General features: G+C 42.1%; 1 protein-coding gene across 2 annotated transcripts in view; it reads left to right on the forward strand.

Moving 5' to 3' along the window:
• Positions 1 to 25,617, forward strand: part of CDH18 (cadherin 18) — a 601,411-nt gene that overhangs the window by 218,001 nt on the left and 357,793 nt on the right. The window lies entirely within an intron of this gene.

Here is a 25,617-nt window from a genome sequence, read left to right on the forward strand (position 1 = left end):
GTTTGTCTTCAGTAGACCCTATAACATCGGTAGAATTATAACATCTGTAAGACTAGCACATGCCAAACGTATGTTTGGTGTGCTACTTCTGTTTGTGTAATGCTATTTTTTAAAACCATTGCTTTTTAAATTACCACTCTGCTATGCAAATAGTGTAGGCACTCTACATAGGTACTCATTTTAAAATCAGAGTGCCACAGTGTAGTGACTCGGGTTGCTATGTTGCTCGATTTAGTAGCTCTCGGGCGTACTGGCTGCGGTGGATTCCGTGTAGGCTGGTTTCTATAAACTATGTGTAGTTGTGGCAGCCTGTGTGTGTATTACTCCATAGTGTATGTATGCTCCTCTCTGTTGTCTTGGTTCTGGTAGTGTCACAGTGTGGACTTAGCCTCAGCTAAGTTCATCCCTACCATCTAGGGCTCTGTAAAGTACGGGGCTCGCTGTGTTTCTGCCTTCTGGGTTTGGCCCTGAGTAATCCGGTGCACTAGATCCAGTGGTAGTTTCTGCCACTGATCCCTTACCTGCTGATCCAGTTTTCTGCTTACTGTCATGTCTTGTCTCTGCTTGCCCTGTGTGCTTGTGTGTTTGCTTAGATATGTTCTAGCCATGGTTGTTCCTCGTTAGAACATGACAGAGAGGCAATACACTTGTATTAGACATTGTACAACTCGGAGGTTTATGGACCCATAATACAGCCATGTGCATTTGTTATATACATTTCTTCACCATAGTAAAGGGCTATATTTTTTACAAACATTATGCAAATTAACACTGAACAATTTATCTATTGTTCTCGTCACATTGTAATTACTGTCTTGACACGATGGATATCTTTGCAATATTACTAATGTCAGCACAGTATTTTTACTGATCTTTACTTCAACTCTGTACATTTATATGTATTATAATATTGCTTCAGCAAGAATTCACATTTTAACACTGTAAAACCTCCGATTACTACACAGTACACATCAGGTGATCATCCCTCCCTTCTTCTAGCTTGTGGGCCAATGAGAAGGCTTTGTCACAGCTTAGCAACATCCCTAGCAACCAATAGAAAAGTTGCCTCGCCGGAATTTCACGAGCATTACGCAAATAATACATTGCCGATTTTCGCAATCAAGAATATAATCTCGAATTCGCAAAATCACAAATATATTACAAATATTTTACAAAATATTTGCAAAATATCACAAATTCGAATATTTCCCACTAACTACATCACTAATGATTAGTACATAAGCATAGGTTTGATGTGTAACAAAATGTTTTATATATGTTTAGCAAGGAAGGTTATTTATGTAGTAATTAGGCTGATACAATGAGCCCTTGAATATTTTAAGGTCATATTAGGTCATGTGCTAAGGTAATTTCAATATTTGTCATTTTTATTTGTCAATATGTTTAATAATGGAATTGTAAAGGTATGTCTAAAACGGGAAATAATTAAATATGCAAAGAATTTCTATATAACTAAATGTAAAATTATATATATTAAGGATAAGCAAATCTATAAATAAAATGTGTCCGTCAAATGAACCCAAAGCTTTACAGGTTTGTTTCGGACTAATCCAGTTAAACGATGCACAGCACCATTTTCCTGCACATGTCGGAAGACAAAACCTGGAGGGAGGAAGACGAAGGAGTAAGTAATGCGGGAAGGTTTGCCCTCATTAGCTCTCAGGCTGACAGACTGTATCAGCCAATCAGTGAGCCAGAACGTCAGAAGACAAAACCTGGAGGGAGGAAGACAAAGGAGTAAGTAGTGCGGGAAGGTTTGCCCTCATTAGCTCTCAGGCTAACAGACTGTATCAGCCAATCAGTGAGCCAGAACGTCAGAAGACAAAACCTGGAGGGAGGAAGACGAAGGAGTAAGTAGTGCGGGAAGGTTTGCCCTCATTAGCTCTCAGGCTGACAGACTGTATCAGCCAATCAGTGAGCCAGAACGTCATTCTGTGTTGAGATTTTTATGACGGTGTATATGTGTATGCAGGTTCTGACAAAAAGACATTTTAGACTATACAAATTCACAAGTAAACATGCATTCTAATGTAAGAGAGACAGTGTAAGAAACAATAGAAATAAACTAGATGGTGTTGTTTCTGAAGAAACCACAGGATGTTGGCTTGAAAACGCTAGAGATATAAGCAAAGCCTGTTTAACCTGGTTTATTAAATTGTGGTACCCAAGTCACTCAATGACTGACTGTGCCAAATTTGAGGACCCTGCCATTAACAGTCTAAGAGTGGCGGCAATATAAATTTTACCATATAAAACAAATGGCTGAAATGTGATTGGCCTCTGGCTTTAAAGCTGTGAGAATGGCAGTATTTGAAAGTTTTACATTAAAATATGATTGGCTGTTTTAGGCTCCACCCACTTTTCCTAAATTTTGACCACAGTTAACCAGTGAGTAATTGTGCTAAGTTTGGGACACTTGGCATTTAAACTATGACAATAGCAGCAGTTTATCTTTTTTTCATTAAGGTCAATGGCTGTTGTTACCCTGACCCTTTTTTTTTCCTAATTGTGAACCACAGTCACCCAGTGACTAACACTTTAAGGTTTGGGAATAATGGCATTTAACGTGTAAAAATGGTAGAAGTTTTATTTTTTTCTATTTAAAATCAATGAGTGATATTTGATTGGTTGTTAGTGGCTCCGCTCACTTTTTCTAACTTTGAATTTGAAACACCCAATGATCACATTTGTAATATTTGAGGTCCATGCCATTTATAATGTGAGAATGGCAGCATTTTTAATTTTTCCCATTTAAATCAATCAAAGAAATCTGATTTGCTTGTTTTTTTGTCCCGCCCACTTTTCAGAATTTTTTATACGAGTCCTCCAGAGACCAACTGTGCCAAGTTTGAGAACCCTGCCATTAACAATCTAAGAGCAGCGGCAGTTTTATATTTTCCCATTTAAACAAATGGCTGAAATTAAAATGGCCGTTGTAGACTCCACTTTTTATAAATTTTAACCCCAGTCACCCAGTGACCCAAGGTGCAAAGTTTGGGTACACTGGCTTAAATACTATGAGAATAACAGCTTTTTTAATTTTCTCATTGAAGTTAATAGGGAAAATCTAGTTGGTTGTTTGTGGCTCCGCCCTCTTTTTAGAGTCCCCGAAATGTGACAGAAATTTTCAGGTTGACTCCATGACTAAGTGACCCAAGTTTGCTGAGTATAACTTCAAAGCTATACGAGTGGCAAAAGTTTTACATTTTTTCAATAAAAGTCTATTGCAAAAAGTGGGGTCATCTGAGGGCTGCCCCATGGGCACGGAGGGTGTGATCGGTTGACAAAGCACAAGCAACCTATTCGGGTATGTGCCAAACAAGTGTGCAAAGTTTAGTAATTGTACTCCTAAAACTGTGGGAGGAGTAGCGTAAAGAAAATAGCTAATTTTTCATTGTCCATTGCTAGCTCTGCCCACTTTTGAGTGTCCCCCCAAAATTCACCTTTTTATTCGGCTGACACCAACAATATGTGGTCCGAGTTTGGGGAGTGTAGCTTCTCTGTCAAAGTCAATGGCGAAAAATGAATCTTCGTGGTCTGCCGTAGGGGCGCGGAGGGTGGGATTGATTATTAAAGCACAAGCAACTTACTTCACTATAGGTCGAAGAAGTATGGAAGGTTTGGCGTATGCACCTCCAAAACTGTAGGAGGAGTAGCGTATTTAGAAAAAGGGGGGATTAGAAGAATAATATTAACCTGAAATATAAACAAAAAATCGAAGAATAATATGTTGGCCTTTCAAGCCAACATAATAATAAGCTAAAATAATCGAATAACAATATGATATGTTGGCCTTTGAAAAATTTAAGGTCTCTGATCAGGGAAAGCAGTTTGAGGGAGTGGGGGGCTGAATTTTCTCATCCCTAATATGTCAAATGAAGTTTTTTCTATTTTATTTTTCCATTCCAACCTATATACTCGTCATGGACCACTGCTACTTGGCTCTCCATGACGAGTATAAACGTCATGGCATTAAACTGTCACCATGTCTGCAGATCAAAAAGTCATAAGCACCCCAAAATGGTAGCAATCAAACCGTCACCTTATCCCGCAAAAAATGAGAACCTACATGAGACAATCTTCCAAAAAAAAAAAAATATGACTTTCAGAAAATGGAGACACAAAAACATGTTTGTTTTTTTTTCTAAAATGCTGTTATTGTGTTAAAGTGAAATAAATAAAAAAGCATACATATTGGGTATTGCCGCATCCGTAACAACCAGCTCTATAAAAAATTCACATAACATAACCCCTCAGGTGAACACCGTAATTTTTTTAAATAGAAAGTGTGTCAGAAAAGCCATTTTTTGTCACCTTACATCACAAAAAGTGTAATTCCAAGCAATCAAAAAGACATAAGCACCCCAAAAGCGTACCAAAAAATTTACTATTCAAACCATCATCTCATCCCGCAAAAAATGAGACACTATCTAAGACAATCACCTAAAAAGTAAAAAATAAACTATTGCTTTCATAATATGGAGACACAAAAAAAATCTGAACGTGATAGCAAGCAAAATTGAACTCACTGAATGCATCTGGACACGCTCGTGTGAAAGGGGCCTATCCCTAGTGACCAAAATGGAATGAACACATTTACTGTGTCTTGCACTTTTATATTGCTAAATTGTATTATCATACCAAATAGCATTTGGAGAATATAACATATAAGTCTTCACTATACACTTTGCAGATAAACCGCCAGACTTGCATTTTCATTTCTAATTGATTCCTTCTGTATGTGGTAATAAAGCTATAGATGTTTTTCTTGCCTGGAGCCCAACATTTATGTGTATCCGTATGGAGGGATGTCAGGAGAAATCTGAACAAGCCTTTTCCCAACAGTTTTTATGGTGTATAACTGTAGTTCTTAAGCAGTTGACACACAGATGACTACTTGCCACAGATGAGTCCTTGCTACTTATCTAGTTCTGCCTACTTTGCATTTGTTTGCTTTTTATCTTAGCTTCTAACATATCTGGGGACATTTATCAAGATCTATGTATTGTACACCGGTCTTGATTCCGCCTGTGCTGCTGAAAGATGGGTCACATTTATGCTGCTTCTCATACATTTGGTGCATCTTCCGGCCGTACCAGGCGGCACAGTTAAAATTACACCAACCTCCTAGCTGCATTAGATTTAAGTCTTTCTTTTTAAACGCAATAAAACAGTTGTGAAGACAGATAAATGTGGTTGACCAGCGGGGCGTAACTAGGTTAGTAAATGTCCCCCATTGTGTTTGTGCAAGTATTAATGGTTTTCCTTTTCCACAAATGTCCCTGCTTTTTGAGCTCTCTTTCATATTGCATTGAAAAAAGAAATGCTAAATTTATGCCACCTGCTAATAGAAATAGCTTGAGGAAGCACAAGTAAACAAGCGAAAAATGTTCTTCAAGTGAGATATCTGTTTGATATCACTTTATTATACTCAGTAAGTGCATTTAGAGTAGAGATGAGAGAATCAATTGGGCAGAAATCGGATTTGTTTCAAATATCCCAAAACGTTCAGATTTCTGCAAATCTAAAAGCTTTGGGATTTGTCAAAATGGCAGCTGCCATTCTGTCAGAAGACAGAGAAGGATCATATGACCTCAGGCGGCATCCTGGTGGGTTTTCCCATATTGCCTTGCACACAGTCATCTGTCTAGCATAGCCAGTCACTAATGAGAGACTATAGGTCAAGGCTGCTAGGAAATGCTATGCATAAGAGAGAGAGAGGACGTCGGGCAGAGCATGATAGACAGTAAAACGCAGAAGACAGACCGATAGTGGATTACAGTCAGTGAGAGTGCTTCACAGTGAGGAGAAGACAATAGATAAAGAAATTGATAGAGAGAGATTTTAGAGTGGGATAGGAGTCGGACACAGTCAGGCAGCATCAGTGTGTTAGGCAGGCACTGCCGGCCATTGCTATGTCAATTTCCATTCAGACAAAATCAGATCGCATCCAAAATGAATTTTGGGAAAATCTCTATGAGACTGCAAAAACTGCCATGTTTACAAGTGCTAATTATTCTGACAATGAACATATTCTGCCAAGGGGACATTTCCTGCAAGTGTCATCATCATAATTATTAATATTATTATTTTTTTTTTTTAATACGTTTGGCATATTCTGAATAAATGAAGATTTAATTTTATTTTATTTTTTTTGTTACAATAAAGCATATACATAGTATAGTGGAAAAGTGTACAACGTTCTAATATCATTTTGTGTATTGATCCGACACAGTAATTCCGTGGATGAAAATGTTTATTTCTAGACTTTGTAAATCTGTCCTGCTTAAGGCTACCTGCACATGGGTGAAGGTTTCCAAACAGATTTGTTGCACAGATTTTCATGTGGATTTCTCTGAATGTCCACACCAAATTTGCATGTGTTACTTGCAAAATTTGTTGCAATTTTGCTTCATTCTCAGGGTGAAATCCGCACTAAAAATCCACAGAAACAATTGTTATGGTCCAAAATTCAAAACTAGAACAGGACAATTCCCGCAAAGAAAACGTATGCAAAGTTTACATAAGATTTTGCAAATCTCATTCACTTTCTGGTACCCTATTAAACTTAGAGAAATCTGCATTAGTGGCATAGGCAATATTCATTTTTGCGATATTATGTGTATTTTTCGCATAATATTTGCAATAAATTTGCGAATTCTAGAATTTGTGATCCCCAGTCATTATTTTCACGATTGCACAAATCGACACTAGAGATGCGCATATTTTTTGCACAATACATGCAACTTCACATTTTATCAGGTCTGAGTAGATATTACTGATTGGTGCACTAAGTATTGTTGTGACATCACGGCACTATGTCTGTAGCATGTATGTATGGACAGCAGAGAAACAGTAATTCCTATCACACTACCTAACACCCTGCACTGGAACCTATCAGCTACACTATATCACTATCTAACCTACACTGACTATCTCCCACTAACTATCTGTATTACATATATGAGCTAACTAACTAACTAATGTAATTGTTTAAGGAATAGGATCCAGATGAAAGCACAGAGCACAGCAATGTCACTGCTCTCTCTCTCTCAGAGCTGCAAAAAAAACTGCAGAAAATGGCTGCTGGGGAGGTTCTTATATAGTAAAGGGGTAGGCAACTTTCCTATTGGTTGCTAGGGTTGTTGCTAAGCTCTGACAAAGATAATGCAGCTTCCTCATTCGCCCACAAGCAAGAAGGGAGGTTACTGATGAAAAAAAAATCTAGAATGTTCGTGATTCCAAATATATTTTTATCGCGAATATCGTCACTTTGAGAATTCACGAAGATGTAGAATATACATCTTCGCAAATTCTCAAAGTGCCGATATTCGCGATAAAAATTTGCGATTAGAATATTTGCGATCAACACTCATCTGCATGGAAAAACCACACGTAATCCACAATGTGAGCAAGTATCCTTAGAGTGTGGACTCTGTCTCAGACTCTTGTCTAGATTTTATTACAATCATGGCAAAAACTCTCCTATAAAAGCAAGATAGAATTATTTTGTGTGGTCGTAATGATAGGGCTTGTTAGATCTGTGAGATCATTAAATAACCAGGGCAGATTTTCCGCCTGAATGACAACTCCCATCTAATGGCAGCAAGCAGAAATCTTGAAAACTATGAATTGATATACAAACTATAGTGCAGAAACATTTCAATTTGAACTGCAGAATCAAATAACGCCTTTGACAAATACAGTTTTAACAGAGAGACTTTACAGACTTGGTTGCTCTGTATAGCTCTTTTCTATTTTTTCTTTTTTTGTCACTTTCTGGTCAAATATTTTCACAGAGATGTCACATTCTCTTTATCTTCAATGCCCCATTTCATACTCTGTTACATTAACAAGAATTGACAATTTGCAATGTTGAAAACAGCCAACACTAAAGATTACCTAATATCTTCCTTACTCAACTCTTTTTTATCTGCTCTCATTAGCTTTTTCTTTTTTTATTCATGATGAGATATTTATCGACTATCCCTGGGACCTAGTTAACATCCAAATCTATGTAATGCTGCAGTTGTTTACCATAAAAGCTATAAATGAAATGCCATACTGATTCTTTCATTTCTATTAATATTGAATTAAGTATAAATTAAATATTACTATACAACACTAATTAACTTCTTTAAAATATTTACGATTTCAGGGTTTCTTCTGCTGCTATGCTGTATTTTTAGATAGGGATACATTGAATTACAATTCCATTTCTCCAATGATAGGGATAGAACACTTCATCACTACTGCATTATTTTCCTCTGAATATTTCTTGACACTCCTTGCATGGCATACTATCCATCTCATTGACAGCCTTTGCCATTTTCCTGTTTTGTAAATCTGTTTCAGTCCCAAACAAAATGTCAGCTTATCATATGACTGACTACTGGCAGAGACAAATGTTTATTTTATGGGCAGAAATCAAGAAAATCTGCTTGGTATACAGTGAGTAGGATGCAGACATTTTAGTTATTTCTTGCATCAGCAGTACATGATAAACTTGTACAGTATATACAAGACTCAGTTGTATTGTTTCATCTGCTGTAGATCGTGGCCAGTTTTCCAATGTGAGACTTAAAGGGAATCTTTCACCAGGTTTATGCTGCCCTAGCTAAAGTAAGAGCGCCTATACAACTGGGCAACCACTATACAAACAGTGGTGTGTATTACTGAAGATGAAAAATCCTACCAAAAACACACCACATAATATTTAAAATATATTATTTTATTGGATAGCATTAAAAATAAAAATACAATCAATAAAAGATGGCAAATGCATGAACGCGTGGAGGGAACTTTCGTCTTCTGTCGGCTCCAGTGGGGAGGTCCTTTCTGGAGGTGGTGCACATGGCGGTTATACTGGCGTTCCATGCACTTTTGCTTTTACTTATATAGTAAGAAGTTATGGCCTATTAGTTCTGTTAACTGGGTATTTAACGGTGACTCCACACAATATTATTATTACCTCTGGAAGAAGCCATAGGCAAAACATGCATTGAGGCGGAAGTCAGCTTGTTGGTCAGTATTGTTTATTTGTCCTACTATTTATGCGTTTTTTTTTTTTTTTTGCTATATATTAATTGTTTTTTCTTGACTTACCGTATGCAGCACTTTACTGGGATATATCATGATTATTTACCTCCCAAACAGGCATTTTGGGGATTTTTTAAGACTGGCGATTTAGACGGCAGTCTTAGTTCCTCTGCCCTGGCGGTGGATGGGCCAATGTTATGTGGAGGCTCAGGCCTCTACATAACGTTGGTGCTTCCTCCAGCAGGACATGCAACGTACTAAAATCTATGTCAACTCCCTTGCTGGCATAGATTTAAGTCATTTTCCATTGCAAAAACTGGCATGGAAAATTATAAATGACATAGGCCTACCTGTCCTTTTCCTCGCCTATGCCATACTCCCTTTTCTCAGCACTTGGTAAAAGCAGCAAAAAACATTACAACAAAATCTATAACTTTGATACGCAAAAAAGTGGTGTATAATTCATAATAAATGTCCCCTTTGTTATAAATTAGTACATATGTACATCTATACTGCTCCACTTTTGTGCAAGTGCTTTCCACCTTTCATTGATTGTCTGTATTTTTATTTTTAATGAGGATCAATAAAATAATATATTTTAAATATTATCTGGTGTGTTTTTGGTAGGAGTTTTCCTATATAAAGGCAGCCTAAATGAATGACAATGACCCTAATTCAAATGCAGGGTCATTTATTTTTCCGTGTGTGTTCAAATATCGCATGAATACAGATACTGCAGCACTCATGTTCCCCCATCCTTCAGATGCTCAGCATTGATTTTAAGAAATTACTGCATAAAAAAGCGAGCAATCCTGAATTTGAATCAGGGTCTTTTCTAGTTTATACTGTTCTCAGACAGGGCAGAATAAAACCGGTGACAGTTACCCTTGAACAGCAAATACTGTTAGCTCTAAATGAATAATGGCTTCTCATTTTACAGAGGTATATTTTAATCATAAAAGACAATGGAAGCTGAAATGGCATTTGGTCCAAGAACAATATCTATCACCTATTCACAGTTGTAAATAAATATATACCATATTTTTCGCCCTATAAGACAATTTAGAGTAAGACAATTAGAAAAAATATTTTTCATTACACCTCAGGTCAGACCACCAATCAGACCCCCAATGTTAATCAGACCTCAGTTGACAGCCTCAATTAGACCCCCAATGTTAATAAGACCCCAATAAGACCTCAGATCTGACCCCTATGCCTCATATCATTCCTCTATGCCTCATATCAGCCCCCAGCCATATGTAATCAACCCCCAGCCATATGTAATCAGCCCCCAGTCATATGTAATCAGACCCCAGTCATATATAATCAGACCCCAGTCATATATATAATCAGACCCCTATGCCTCATATCATTCCTCCATGCCTCATATCAGCCCCCAGCCATATGTAATCAGCCCCCAGCCATATGTAATCAGCCCCCAGCCATATGTAATCATTCCCCTGCCATATATATAATAAGCCCTCAGTCATATATATAATCAGCCCCAGTCATATATATATATATATATATATATATATATAATCAGCCCCCAGTCCTATATATAATCAGCCCCCAGGCATTGTTCAGCAGCCCCCAGGCATTGTTCAGCAGCCCCAGGCATTGTTCAGCAGCCCCCAGCCATTGTTCAGCAGCCCCCAGCCATTGTACAGCAGCCCCCAGCCATTGCTCAGCAGCCCCCAGCCTCAGATCACAAAATAAATAAACTACTTCTGCTCCTGCTCCTGGATGCCGCCGCTCCTCTCCTGCAGTGCAATCCTCTTCCTCCTGCTGTCGGCTGTGCTGTGAACTGGCGCGCATAGCATGAGGTCACAGAGCATCCTCATGCTGTGCGTAGCTACTGCACAGCTGCCAACTGAGGACCAGGAAGCGGTGAGTTCAGACCTTCACTGCTTCCGGGTCCTCCGGTACTAATGAACGCTTCCATAATGGGAGCGCTCATTAGTATTCGTCCCATAAGACGCAGGGGAATTTTGCGTCTTATGGGGCGAAAATACGGTAATCGCTATACATCCAACCGCTGGGACTCCCGCCTTTCATAATAATGGTGATCCGTAAGTTCTCTGTGTAGGAGTGGTGGTCATGCATGTTTGCTACTGCCCCATTCACATAGGGAATTCAGGGACCCAGGTTCTTGTGATTTTTGGGGTCACAGCAGTCAGAGCTCAAGCAATCATACATTTATCACCTATCTTTTGGATACAAAGGATGTTTATCCAGAATAAAAGGTTCTAAAAACCACCTGGTTTATCCCATCAGGATATTTATGGTACATATATCCTGATAGGTGCAGGTCCCACCTCTGAGACCCACTCCTATCTGAGGAATGCAGCTCCATTACTCACCACTGGAAATGGAGAGCCAAATACTTATGTACTAATCTCTCCTTTCACTGTTATGATACTTTCGCAAATAGCCAAGTAAGGGAAAGAACCCCCACACAGAGACTTTGGTGGCTAAGGTGCTATGATACAGCTCAACCACCAAGTTCCCAAAAGAACACAACTTTTAGTTAGATACAAGGAATAACACAAAATTATGGTTAGTGAAATACAATAAATAGTGTTGAGCGAACCCGAACTGTAAAGTTAATATAGTTAATACGTCTGTTAGTTCGATGGGTGACATATACCCATTTTTAGTGTGAGATACACGTGCACTTTAAACATGACAGGGAAATTAATATAGTTAATCTGACTGTTAGCTCGACCAGTGACATATACCTATTTTTGTTGTTGGATACACGTGCACTGCATATGTGACAGGGAAATTAATATAGTTAATCTGTCTGTTAGTTCAGTGGGTGACATATACCCTTTTTTGGTGTGAGGTACACCTGCATTGCATACGTGACAGGGAGATTAATATACTTAATCCGTCTGTTAGTTCGGTGATTGACATATTTCCATTTTTGGTGTGAAGTACACCTGCACTGCATACGTGACAGGGAAATTAATATAGTTAATCTGACTGTTAGTTCGACCGGTGAGATATACCCATTTTTGGTGTGGGATACACGTGCACGATATACGTTACAGGGAAATTAATATAGTTAATCAGTCTGTTAGTTCGGTCTGTGACATATTCCCATTTTTGGTGTGAGGTACTCCTGCACTGCATTTGTGACAGGGAATTAATATATTTAATCCGTCTGTTAGTTCAGTGGGTGACATATTCCCATTTTTGGTGTGAGATATGCGTGCACTTCATACGTGACAGGGAAATTAATACTGTTAATCTGACTGTTAGATCGACCAGTGACATATATCCATTTTTGGTGTGAGATACACGTACACTGCATATGTGACAGGGAAATTAATATAGTTAATCTGTTAGTTCGGTGGGTGACATATTCCCATTTTTGGTGTAAGATACACGTGCACTTTATACGTGACAGAGAAAATAATATAGTTAATCTGACTGTTAGTTTGTCCTGCAACATATACCCATTTTTGGTGTGAGACACGCGTACACTGCATATGTGACAGGGAAATTAATATGGTTAATCTGTCTGTTAGTTCAGTGGGTGACATATTCCCATTTTTGGTGTGAGGTACACCTGCACTGCATATGTGACAGGGAAATGAATATCGTTAATCTGAGCCTGAAGTGCGGCATAAATGTTCTAAATCTGAGCACCACCTGCATGGCCAGGCATCAAAATGCAAAGCACGAGCTGCAGTGGAGTACACACTCCAAAAACCACAAAAAATTTCAGGCTCCTTTTGCTCCCTCTTTTGCTGTGGTCTCGGCCTCTTTCTCCCCCTCTGAATTGAAAGTGGAACCTTCCATCCCGCAAACAGAGGATGTGGCAGCAACAACACCACCTCCACCATCGTCACCCAGCATGTCCACACTGTCCCATGGAAGCGGTCAGCTGTACATCCCCCAAACACTGGAGAGGAAGATGAAGTATCCCCCTACCCACCAGTAATCCCTGGCTCTGAATGCGAGCATTTCAAAATTCCTGGCCTTTGAAATGCTGTCATTCTGTCTGGTGGAGACAGAGACTTTTAAAAACCTTATGGCGGTGGCTGTCCCAGAGTACGTGGTTCCCAGCCACCACTACTTTTCCAGGCGAGCCATACCTGCCCTGTACAACCAATTGGCAGACAAAATTAGGTGTGAACTGCGCAACACCATCTGTGGCAAGGTTCACTACCGATACATGGACCAGTAAGCACGAGCAGGGATGTTATATCTCCCTAATGGCATACTGGGTAAATTCAGTGGCGGCTGGGCCTGAGGCGGATAGCAGTTTGGCGCATGTCCTACCACCACCGAGGATTGCAGGACATTTCTCGTCGCCTCTTCTTCCTCCTCCACTTCCTACTTTACCGCCTGCTCATCCGGTCAGTGTAACACTTTCACCACCATCTTCAACACAGCCAGGGGGAAATGACAGCAGGCTGTTTTGAAACTCATCTGTTTTGGGGAAAAAACCCACACAGCGCAGGAGCTGTGGACGGGCATGGAACAACAGACCGATTAGTGATTGGTGCCACTGAGCCTCAAGCCTGGCCTGGTGGTGTGCCATAACGGGCGAAATCTAGTAGCAGCTCTGGGGCTAGCCGGTTTTACGCACATCCCTTGCCTGGCGCATGTGCTGAATTTGGTGGTGCAGAGGTTCCTGAAAAATTACCCCGATATGTCAGAGCTGCTGCAGAAAGTTTTGGTGTTCTCACCCTGCTGCTGCTCGCCTGTCTGCGCTGAGGCATAAATTCGGCCTTCACGCTCACCAACTCATATGCGACATACCCACCTTGCACATGCTGGAGAGACTGTGCGAGCAACAGCAGGCGATAGTGGAGTTTCAGCTGCAGCACGCATGGGTGAGACGCTCTGCAGAACAGCACTTCACCACCAACAAGTTGGCCTCCATGCGGGACGTGTGTGCCGTGTTGCGCTGTCTCGAGTACTCCACCAACATGGCTAGTGCCGATGACTCAGTCCTCAGCATTACTATCCCACTTCTATGTCTCCTTGAAAAAACACTTTGGATGATGATGGAAGAGGATGTGGCACAGGAGGAAGAGGTGGAGGAAAAGGGATCATTTCCATGGTTATCAGGCCAGTCATTCACAAGTGGCTTGGAGGGTGGGTTCCTGCACCAACAGAGGCCAGGTACAAAACTGTCCAGCCAGGACACAGTTCTGCAGGATGAGGAGGATGAGGGGGAGGAGGAACTGTATTTACAGCAGGGTGGCACCCAAAGCAGCTTATGGACATTAATTGAGCGTAGCTGAGGGGATACAGAGGACACAGACAATACACCTCCCACAGAGGACAGCTTGTCGTTGTCTCTGAGCAGCCTGGTACACATGAGCTACTGAATGCAGTGAGTGAACAATGACTGCCGAGTTGCCCACATTCTAACCAGTGCTGATAACTGGGTGGTCATGCTGCTGGATCCCCGCTACAAGGACAATGTGCTGTCCCTAATTCCGTCACTGGAGTGTGATCGGAATATGCGCGAGTGCAAGCGCGCGATGGTAGACGCGCTGCTGATGGCATTCACACCTGACAGCATGGGCTCAGTGGAAGCGCATGGTGAAGGAAGAGGAGGAGAACGAAGAAGATGCCAACGCAGCTGGGGCACCACCAGCACCTCAGAAGGGAGGGTTAGCATGGCCGAAATGTGGAAAAGCTTTGTCAGCACGCCACAACAACCAGCACCACCAGCTGATACGGAACGTCATAGTAGGAGGCAGCATTTCAGCAACATGGTGGAACAGTACGTGTGCACATGCCTACACATTCTGACTGATGGGTCTGCCACATTCAACTTCTGGGTCTCCAAATTGGGCACATGCCTGAGCTTGCCCTTTATGCCTTAAAGGTGCTGGCCTGCCCTGCATCAAGTGTATTGTCGGAACGTGTGTTTAGCATGGCAGGGGGGGTGATCACAGACAAGCGCAGCCGCCTGTCCACAGCCAATGTGGACAAGCTCACGTTCTTTAAAATGAACCAGGCATGGATCCCATAGGACTTGTCCGTACCATGTGCTAAGTAGACAAGTATACCGGCCACTCCCCGCCATTGTTATACTCCAGCACACTTTCTCTTTACATTCTTCTTTCTATTTATCAATGTTTTGGGGTTTTCCCAAATTGATAAAAAAAATAATAATAAATAAATAAGGAAAAAAAAAACCTGTGTTGGCTACCTCCTCCTCCACCGCCGCTTGCACCTACACCACCACGTCCACGTCTCCTCAACCTCCCACTCCACTTTGACCTCCACCTCTTAGTTCAAGATTATATTTTTTTTTTTTCTATTCTATTTTATTTTAAGTCATTTCTCTATCCACGTTTGTTTGCAGGTCAACTGTCCTGCTCTTACCCCCATTTTGCTTTCTTTTGCAGCCCTCTAGCCCTTACTACTACTATTGCACAGCCATTTTAGTGCACCGAAGTTCAGATCCCTATTGACTTCAATGGGGTTTGAGTTCGTGTTCGAGTTTGGGTCAAGTTCGGATCCCGAACCCTAACTTTGACCCTAATTTCGGTTGAACCCGGGCAGTTCCTTTAGATACTTTATCCAGTCACTGACAGCAAAGGGGTATGAGGCTACTGTGGTCTTTGACTACAGACTAACACTGGGTAGAGACAGGGCAACAGTATAGGGCAAAGCTAAGACAGCAGCCACTGGGCTGTGTACCTTTTAGAGCAAGAGTCTCCTGGTAATGGCTGGGACCTGTCTGTCCAACTGTCACTGATGTGGATCCTCAACTGACATACCTGACACCGCAAGTCATTTGTGACCTGTCCCTACATAAACATGTTTGGCTTTGGATAGCCTGATGTAATCTGGAAGAGAAAATAAAAAGGAGACAGGAGGCCGCGCCTAGTGTGTGTGGCACTATATACAAGAAGCGCTTACCATTTATTGTTGTGTGAAGCCACAACTGTATGATGCTTTTTAAATAAAAAACTTTTTTAGTATTCTCTACCCGCCCCCTACCATTTCTCACCTTTTTTCTATTTTATCATTATGATCATTATTTTTATTTCTCCTTGTCACAAACATTATATGTCCACTACCTACGGCTGATCCCCCTGCTTTACCCTGCTGTCAGTAGTACAACAAAAATACAGCATGAGATCGTGAGTATAAGGATAGGACAGCCCGAACGAGTCCCCTTCTTGACATATAAAGATGGTCAATATTTAAACATATAAACACATCTCCGCTCCAATCGGCAAATACACAAACCATATAGATAGTAAATCAGCAAACATACAACAATTAACTTTTTACCTCCGATGTTAGTCAGGCAGACATGGGCGTTTCTATCTGACATCACTAGTAACGTCACGCATACTAGCTCTCTGCCCACAAAACCACTGGCCTGCGCGCCAAAATACTTTTTAAAAAACGATCTTTTGACATTTCTCAGTATATGCCATTATTGTCCTGATGAAGAGTTCTGTGCGCCCTTGAAACGCGTTGACTAAAGAATAAAAATCTACCTTCTTTTATACAAAATTACGCGGAACATTGCCTCCTGTTTTCAGCGCCGCTTAAAAAAGGTTCCGAAAAATCTATTTTCTATCTCCAATACTGATGTAATCTGGGGATAGTCATCTGTATATCCCCACAGAGAAAGCAAGTATAAGCCTAGCCAATGAGCAGTGAGGGAGGTGTGGCATCCAGTATAATATCCATGACAGCAGAGGTTACTGACCTCCATACCTTACGTCCATAATACAAAATCAGACATGCACACAAAAGGTTATTCTGATAGCACAGCACCTGTAACTTTGCTCATTTTAGCAGAGTGTATACTTAAATCGGTTCCCCTGCCAATAAGCTGCTTAAGAAGTGAATGGTGCTGAGCTGCCCCAAGGCTACAAGACATAGTCGTGATGTCACTTGCCTGCAGGAAGCAGAAGAAGGCCGCTGTGCTCACAGGAGTTTCAGGGCTATTCCAAACACCTGACACCTGGCCACCCGCCAATCAGATGCTGATGACCTATTCAAAGGATAAAACATCAGTAAGAAAAAAGGCAGAGAACCCCTTTAATGCTCTCATTCATTTTTGTAACATAAAGCTATACTTTCATAGAACATACACTCATTGACAAAAAATGCACCCAGATATAAATATTGGATTGCTGCAAAACTTGGCATGCAATTATATCTCAGGCATATACAGTATCTAAATGATTTCAGGTGAGGTCTGATTAGACACTGTCTTGCCACAAGAGGATCTAAAAGAGCTTCCCCCACTGCCCTATAAAAAGGGTCTCAGGGAGTACTTTTGGGTAGTGTTCCTCTTAGTGAGAGATTGTTAACTGGTAGATATGTCTCTACAACGCACTCAAAGATTCGGCCTAGTTGACAGTCTGAGAGGGGGCCCACTATTTGAATGAAGTAGGATAGTCATTTTGACAAATTGTCCACCATCTAGACTGTTCAGAACAATCTGTTAAGAGGTGTTGGAAGTAGTGGTTAGGTGAGGGCAGGCACACACAGTGAACAGGCTCTGGATGACCCAGACAGACCACCAGTAGAGAGGATATCATGATCCGCCAACAAGCACAAGCAGCTCCCACAGTTTCACTGTCCACTATCCAGATATACCGTAGATGGCACCTTCATTATGCACCCTTGTCTCTGCCTAGTCCATTTAGGATCTTAGCAGAAGTAAAATTGATTGCCATAGCACTCATTACATGTCCTGCCACTGACAGACAACCAGCATCACATCTGTTAGCAGTGGTGTCCTGAACAAGAAACCTTGACTGCTATGGGCTGGAACCGTATTGTCTTCAGAAACAAATACAGGTTCTTTTTGACAGCCCTAATGGTCAAGTTTGAGTATGAAGCCTTTGCGGTGAGTGCTTCAATCCTGCCTTGAACCATGGAACAGACGTTCACCCTAAGTAGTGATATGAGGGACACTAACAACTCACCAATATGTGCTGGACATCCTGTGGCCACATGTGTTACCTCTCATGGCAGGGTTTCTAACTGGCATTTTTTTTAGGAATGTCTCTGCTAGATTGCACTGCTTCCTTGATCCACATGCCCAGCTACAACATGTTTGGACAGATACTATGCCAAAACTGTATGCCTTCTTGTCCAGCCATACCTCATCTGGTATCCAGATTACAGACAGGCAAACAGTATTCTAGAGCCTCCTTTCAATTGTGCAGTTTCTCCAGGAAATGTATCTTTTTGCTATAATATTATAATCACTTACATATATCATCAGTACATGCATACATATAAAGTTTCATTCAATTCCAGCAACTCCTTCTTGGCGCAGTATTATTATTATTATTATTATTATTATTATTATTATTATTTTCCAAGGAGTCTTTAAAGAGTCACTTACTTTAAAAAAAAAAAAACTTTTTTAGATAGGTGGTGTTCTGAGTGCCAAGATCCCCACCGTTTTCTAGAATGAGTGGAGAGAAGCATGTACTTAGTGAATCCTTTCTTCTTACAGCTGAGGATAGAATCTAGACAGGCCCATAGACTTCTATGCAGCCCAACTTGTGCAACTAGAAGAGAGAGACTGTGCTATGTACGCACTTCTTTCCCCTCATTCTAGGGATCAGCAGGGGTCTCTGCGCTCTCTATGTCATATCAAAAGTGTTTTGAAAAGTTAGTGACCCTTTAAAAACTAGTTTTACACAGACGAGTATTCTGTATATAAAGACCCATGCTGCACACTATTCAGTATTGCCCTAGAGTTTGCAGTTGCTTCTAACAGTGGCTATATTAAGCTCAAAGGACTATAAGAGGCTTTCAGCCCAAAACAAGCACTGTATGTTTTATGCTCTGAATTTTGGACAAAAGCTGCTGAAAACTAAAGCTCTGTCTTAAGTAGGTCACTAAACTGAAAGTTCAGTAAGTAGCCGTTCCATTAATCATCGCTGAGTATATGTTCAAGCACTCTTCGCACAAAGGACAGCACAATTTACTCATAGTTCATGCAATTTATGTTGCATTGAATACTAGTTATAGCATTATTTCAGTTCATATTTCATTAATTCAACAGAAAATAGAGCCTAAATAAATTGACATTTAATATTGTGTAAATGAATTTGCCCAGCAATTTGAAAGCTTCAGAATCTTAATTCTCAAACAAAAAAGTCAAAATTACTTTTGAGACCCTTTTCACTGTTTCTTAAAGAACAGCATTAGAGATGAGCGAAGTATTCGATTCGGCTGATTCGCCAAATAAAAAATAAAAATTACTTTGTCACGAATCATATTTTTTTGTAAGTAGTGGGTGCAATAACAGGGAGGGGCGATTGCGCTGCTCCCTGCCATTTTACCCCCTAGGACATTCATTCATACATGATCGAGACATCTGTTATTAATAAATAAAAAGATCCATTTGCTCGCGACAGGCCAGCCACCGTCATCTTACTTGCAGGTCTGGCATGAAATCTTGTGTGGCTCGAGACAATGTCATCACGCTGGCCAACATGCTGAGGTCATACCGTACGTCATTCCACACTCAATTTCGGCTGAGATCTTCAAGCGAGATGGTATTATTTTGTTTTGTTTTTTACACTATTTCAGTTCAAATTGATTTGCTACCATGAAGCACGAGGAAATTCGGCTTTGCGGTGAATCCTCTTTGTGGACTTTGATTCGTCCATCACTAATCAGCACTCTCCTTTATTGGGGCTCATAACTAAAGGTGCCAATACTCCTTAAATATCTCTCAGTTGACCTCTTATTTGGCTGATAACTACATTGTTCCTTTTGACTGTCCGATACACATGGATGCTGCCTTGTGCAAGCGTGAATATGTTTGTAATGGGGGAAAATAAGCTGCTGTCAGATATTTCTGGCAGCAGCTTACTTCCAATGAGAACAAAGTTTGTGAGGCTGTTAGACCACAGCATTCCACAGCTATTTAAATATGTGTACCGTTTTCTGTGTGGTAAATCTTATCTTGAGAATAGAACTCAGTTTTCAATTATACGTTAAAACTGGGGTTATGGTCAGACCTGCTGTGGTCACACACTCTGAACAGGCTCCTATGGCACCTGATGCAGTCTGACTGCAAGCACTACTACTAGCGGGAATCAGTAAAATGTAACACCTCTCCTTGGTGCCACTCATCAACATTCTGGAGGTATCTTCTGTGTCACAATGCTCACTGCTATTACAGCATCATTTCTTCTTGTAGTTGTTGGCATCTGGCATCCCTTCCTGCAAAACTGGCATGGTCTTATGATGCTGTGGCGTATACATTAACCAGCCACTCCTAAACAAGGGCTAACAGGTCCAAAAACATGTAGGGCATTATGACGTACGAAACATTGCAGCAAAAACAGCTATTTAGAATGAAAAACAGATAACCGTACATAAGAGGAATATAACGATTATGCTCCATACAAATACATTTCTTTAACCATACTCATAGAATCATTTAAATATTAAAACAAAATAATAGAAATAGTGCTGCAAAGATTTTATAACATTCATGTATGTTTCATTAATTCCATAAAAAAAAATTAAAAAATGAAAGAAAAAAAGAAAAAGAATACAACATATATGAATAAATCTTTAGATATTCACATATACAGGTGCATCTACAGTAGATTAGAATATAATTGAAAAGTTAATTTATTTCAGTAATTCAATTCAAAAAGTAAAACTCATAAGTGTGAGCACTAAAATGGGATAGGGAAATGACTTTAAATAACATAAAATACGTAAAAAATAAATAAAAATCTTGATCTAGAAGGACGAGGTCCATATGGAGTAGGAGGTTGAGGAGGCAGTGGATCTGGCAGTGTAGGTGGAAGCGGCGGTGGAGGAGGAGGAGGAAGCCTACACTGCTTTTTGGTTTTAAATTAATTTTTATTTTTTAAATTAGGGGACACCCCAAAACATTGGGAAATATAACCTGTGATAACCCCCTCCAGTCATGCTAAACACACGTTCAGACAATACAATGGCTGCAGAGCAGTCCAGCACCTCCAAGGCATAAAGGGCAAGCTCAGGCCATGTGCCCAATTTGGAGACCCAGAAGTTGCAGGGGGCAGACCCATCAGTCAGTTTGTGTAGGCGTGTGCAAACATATTGCCCCACCATGTCGCACGTCCCTGTGATGTTCACTATCCAATTGGATATCTGCTCTATTAACTTTCAATGTTCTTTTCTGCGCCTACCATGTTGATCAAGGTTAGCGGCGAATCAGGGTTCCACGCCTGAGAGGGAGCGTGAGAAAGAGAGACCACATCCAAGGGAGATTAATGGATGAAATTTAATTGTGATCAGGGATTTTTTTCTCAGCGAAAAGGTGGTGGAACTCACCCCCCTCCCCTGGCCACGCCCCTACCCACCCCTAGGACCGCCCCCTAAAACTGCCCCTTTAGAGAACAGGGATGCAAGTAAAATTTGGGGGGGGCTATAAAAGTCCAACCCAGCAAAGAAACCCCCCAGATGGGGATGGCACTGTTAATGGGGGATCTGGGGATGGCACTGTTAATGGGGGATCTGAGGATGGCACTGTTATGGGGGGGAGGATCTGTGGATGGCACTGTTATGGGGGATCTGTGGATGGCATCCACAGATCCCCCATCCTATAACAGTGCCATCCACAGACCCCCCCCCATCCTATAACAGTGCCATCCACAGACCCCCCCACCCCATAACACTGCCATCCACAGACCCCCCCCACCCCATAACAGTGCCATCCACAGACCCCCCCACCCCATAACAGTGCCATCCACAGACCCCCCCACCCCATAACAGTCCCATCCACAGAACCCCCTCACCCCATAACAGTGCCATCCACAGACCCCCCCACCCCATAACAGTGCCATCCACAGACCCCCCCATCCCATAACAGTGCCATCCACAGACCCCCCCACCCCATAACAGTGCCATCCACAGACCCCCCCCCTTAACAGTGTCATCCACAGACCCCCCCATTGCCGCTCCAGTACAGTTATAAAATGTGTAATTCAATTAATAATGATTCATGCTGCCCCCTCTGTAGTATAACATTCAATATATCCTACTCACAGGGCTACTGTTATATCGTAATGCAGGCCGGCCGGGCAGACGAGCGGCAGCGTGACTGACTGACGTCACGTGCCTGCGCCGCCTGCTTCATTCATAAAGTAGGCCGGGCAGGCACGTGACGTCAGTCAGTCACTCTGCCGCTCGGCTGGCCTGCATTACGATATAACAGTAGCCCTGTGAGTAGGATATATTGAATGTTATACTACAGAGGGGGCAGCATGAATCATTATTAATTGAACTACACATTTTATAACTGTACAGGAGCGGCGGGGCCGGAGCACAGTGAACGCAACGGCCCCCAGCTCCTCCTCCCAGTCCCTCCCCGCTGATACATGGCAGGTTGCGATGTCAAAAGGTGGCAGAATGCCGTTCCGGTGCGTTCCGCCAGAAAAAAAGCCCTGATTGTGATCGAGCGGAAATGTGGGAGAAGCTATTAAAATTGAAGAATTGAAGAAAAGGAGGGGGCACGCGGCAATAACCCACTCCCGACTCGGGGAGGTAGTGACGATAAATAACAATACAGGACTCGTAAGATGCCCTGTTATTGGAATGATTAATATAAAATTATAGGGAATGTCACTGGTGTATTTTAGATTTGCTGCTTTGTTGACTCTAGATAACTTGGTTGAAACGTGATTGAGCTGAAATGTGGGACAATTTATTAAAGCAGAAGGATCTAATGAAAAAGCCAATTAAAGATGAATTTTGCAAATTTAATTCCATGTCACCTATGCAAAAAAAGGGGTTTTTCATCTCCAGAAATGGGTTAATGTCACCCACCAATGGAACAGATGATTTTTAAAAATTTCAATTCCTGTCACCTATGCAGAGCAGGGGTTTATTCATGTCAAAAATGTCACCAAATAATGTAACAGAAAAATTTATGAAATTTATTAACCTGTCTACTAGGTAGAACAGGGGTATATCACACCCAAATTTTGGTGAATTTCACCCGAATGTGTAACAGACAAATTAATGAAATTTTTTTACCTGTCTACTAGGTATAGCAGTGGCATATCACACCCAAAAAGTGGTGAATTTCACCCAAATATGTAACAGACAAATTAGTGAAATGTTACCTGTCTACTAGGTAGGGCAGGTGTATATCACACCCAAAAATTGGTGAATTTAACCAGAAAATGTAACAGACAAATTAGTGAAATGACATGAAATAAAATAAAATACGTACAAATAAAAAATAAATAAACTTGATTTATGAGGTGGAGGTCCATATGGAGTAGGAGTTTGAGGAGGCGGTGGACGTAGCAGTGTAGGTGGAAGCAGCGGTGGAGGAGGACAAGGTAGCCAGTTTTAATTTTTTTTTTTTTTTTTTTAAATTAGGGTACACTCCAAAAGAGTGCGAAATATACAAAATACAACAATGAGCAATTGCGCTGTAGTATAACAATGGCTGGTTAAGGCCAGTATACATGTCTATTCTGCACAAAGTATGAACAAGTCCTGTGGGATCCATGCCTGGTTTATTTTAATGAATGTGATTGGCTGTGGACAGGTGGCTGCGTTTGTCTGTGATAACGCCCCCTGCCGTGCTAAACAAACGTTCAGACAATACACTGGCTGCAGGGCAGTCCAGCACCTCCAAGGCATAAAGGGCAAGCTCAGGCCATATGCCCAATTTGGAGACCCGGAAGTTGAAGGGGAAAGACCCATCATTCAGTACGTGTAGGCTTGTGCTCTCATACTGCTCCACCATGTTGCTAAAATGCTGCCTTTTGCTAAGACGTTTCATATCAGCTGGTGGTGCTGGTTGTTGTGGCGTGCTGACAAAGCTTTTTCACATTTAGGTCATGCTAACCCTGCCTTCTGAGGTGGTGGTGGTGCCCCAGCTCCGTTGGCGACCTCTTCCTCCTGCTCTGTCTTCGCCTCCACTGTGCCCCCGCTGTCAGGTGGGAATGCCACCAGCAGCGCTCCGGTGACAAAATTAAGGACGATACGTTGTTCTTGTAACGGGGATCCAGCAGCGTGGCCACCCAGCAATCAACATTAGTCGGCACTGGCCATGTTGGTGCAGTACTCGAAACAACGCAACAAGCAACACAGGTCTCGCATGGAGGCCCAGTCATTGGTGGTGAAGTGGTGCTGTTCCGCAGAGTGACTCACCCATGCGTGCTGCAGCTAAAAATCCACTATCGCCTGCTGCTGCTCGCACAGTCTAGCCAGCATATGCAAGGTGGAGTTTCACCTTGTGGGCACATCGCATATGAGGCGGTGAGCGGGAAGGCCGAAGTGACGCTGCAGCGCTGACAGGCAAGCAGCAGCAGGGTGAAAACACAGAAAGCGCGCACAGACTGCCCGCACTTTATGCAGCAGCCCTGACATATCGGGGTAATTTTTAAAGAACCTCTGCACCACCAAATTCAGCACATGCACCAGGCAAGGGATGTGCGTCAAACTGGCTAGTCCCAGAGCTGCTACGAGATTTTGCCCATTATCGCACACCACCAGGCCGGGCTTGAAGCTCACTGGCACCAATCACTCATCGGTCTGTTGTTCAAGGCCCGTCCACAGCTCCTGTGCGGTGTGGGGTTTGTCCCCCAAATAGATAAGCTTTAAAACTGCCTGCTGTCGTTTACCCCGGATGTACTGAAGTTGGTGGTGAAGGTTTTACGCTGACCGGATAAGGAGCCGGTAGAGGATGAGCAAGCGGAGTAGGAGGAGGAAGCAACAGGAGGCAAACTGACCTTGCCACAGATGGCGTTGCACAGTGCACACCTGATTTTGTCCCCCACTTGGTTGTGCAGGGAAGGAATGGCACGCCTTAAAAAGTAGTGGCGGAAGGGCACAATGTACTGTGGGACAGCCACCGCCATAAGGCTTTGAAAACTCTCCGTCTCCACCAGACGGAATGACAGCATTTCAAAGGCCAGTAATTTTGAAATGCTGGCATTCAGGGCCAGGGATCGTGGGTGGGTAGGGGGGTACTTCCTCTTCCGCTCCATTGTTTGGGAGATGGAGAGCTGAACGCTTCCATGGTACATTGTGGAGATGCTTGGTGACCCAGGTGGTGGTGTTGCTGGCAGATGCTCTGTTTGCGGGGTGGCAGGTGGCACTGTCACTCCAGAGGTGGATGAAGAGGCAGAGACTGCAGCAGAAAAGGAAGCAGGAGGAGCCAAAGACCTTTCTTGGTTTTTGAGGTGTCTACTCCACTGCAGCTCATGCTTTGCACTTAGATGCCTGGTCATGCAGGTTGTGCTCAGGTTAAGAACGTTTATGCCTCGCTTCAGGCTCTGATTGCACAGCCTGCAAACCACTTGTGTATTGTCGTCAGCACATTGTCTGAAGAACTGCCATGCCAGGGAACTCCTTAGAGCTTGCTTTGGTGTGCTCGGTCCCTTGCTGCGGTGGGCAGTAGCAGGCGTACTGTCTAGGGGACGGCCACTCCGCTTTTTCACCCTGCTCCCTCTTCTGCTGTGCTGGTGTCTCTGTGCAACCACCGCCTCTACCTCCGAACTACACAGGTCACTTGCATGACCTTGATTCCATGTGGGGTCGAGGACCTCATCGTTCTCCACA

This window comes from Bufo bufo, chromosome 5 (assembly GCF_905171765.1).
Source record: "Bufo bufo chromosome 5, aBufBuf1.1, whole genome shotgun sequence".
In the NCBI taxonomy this organism is placed as follows: domain Eukaryota; kingdom Metazoa; phylum Chordata; class Amphibia; order Anura; family Bufonidae; genus Bufo; species Bufo bufo.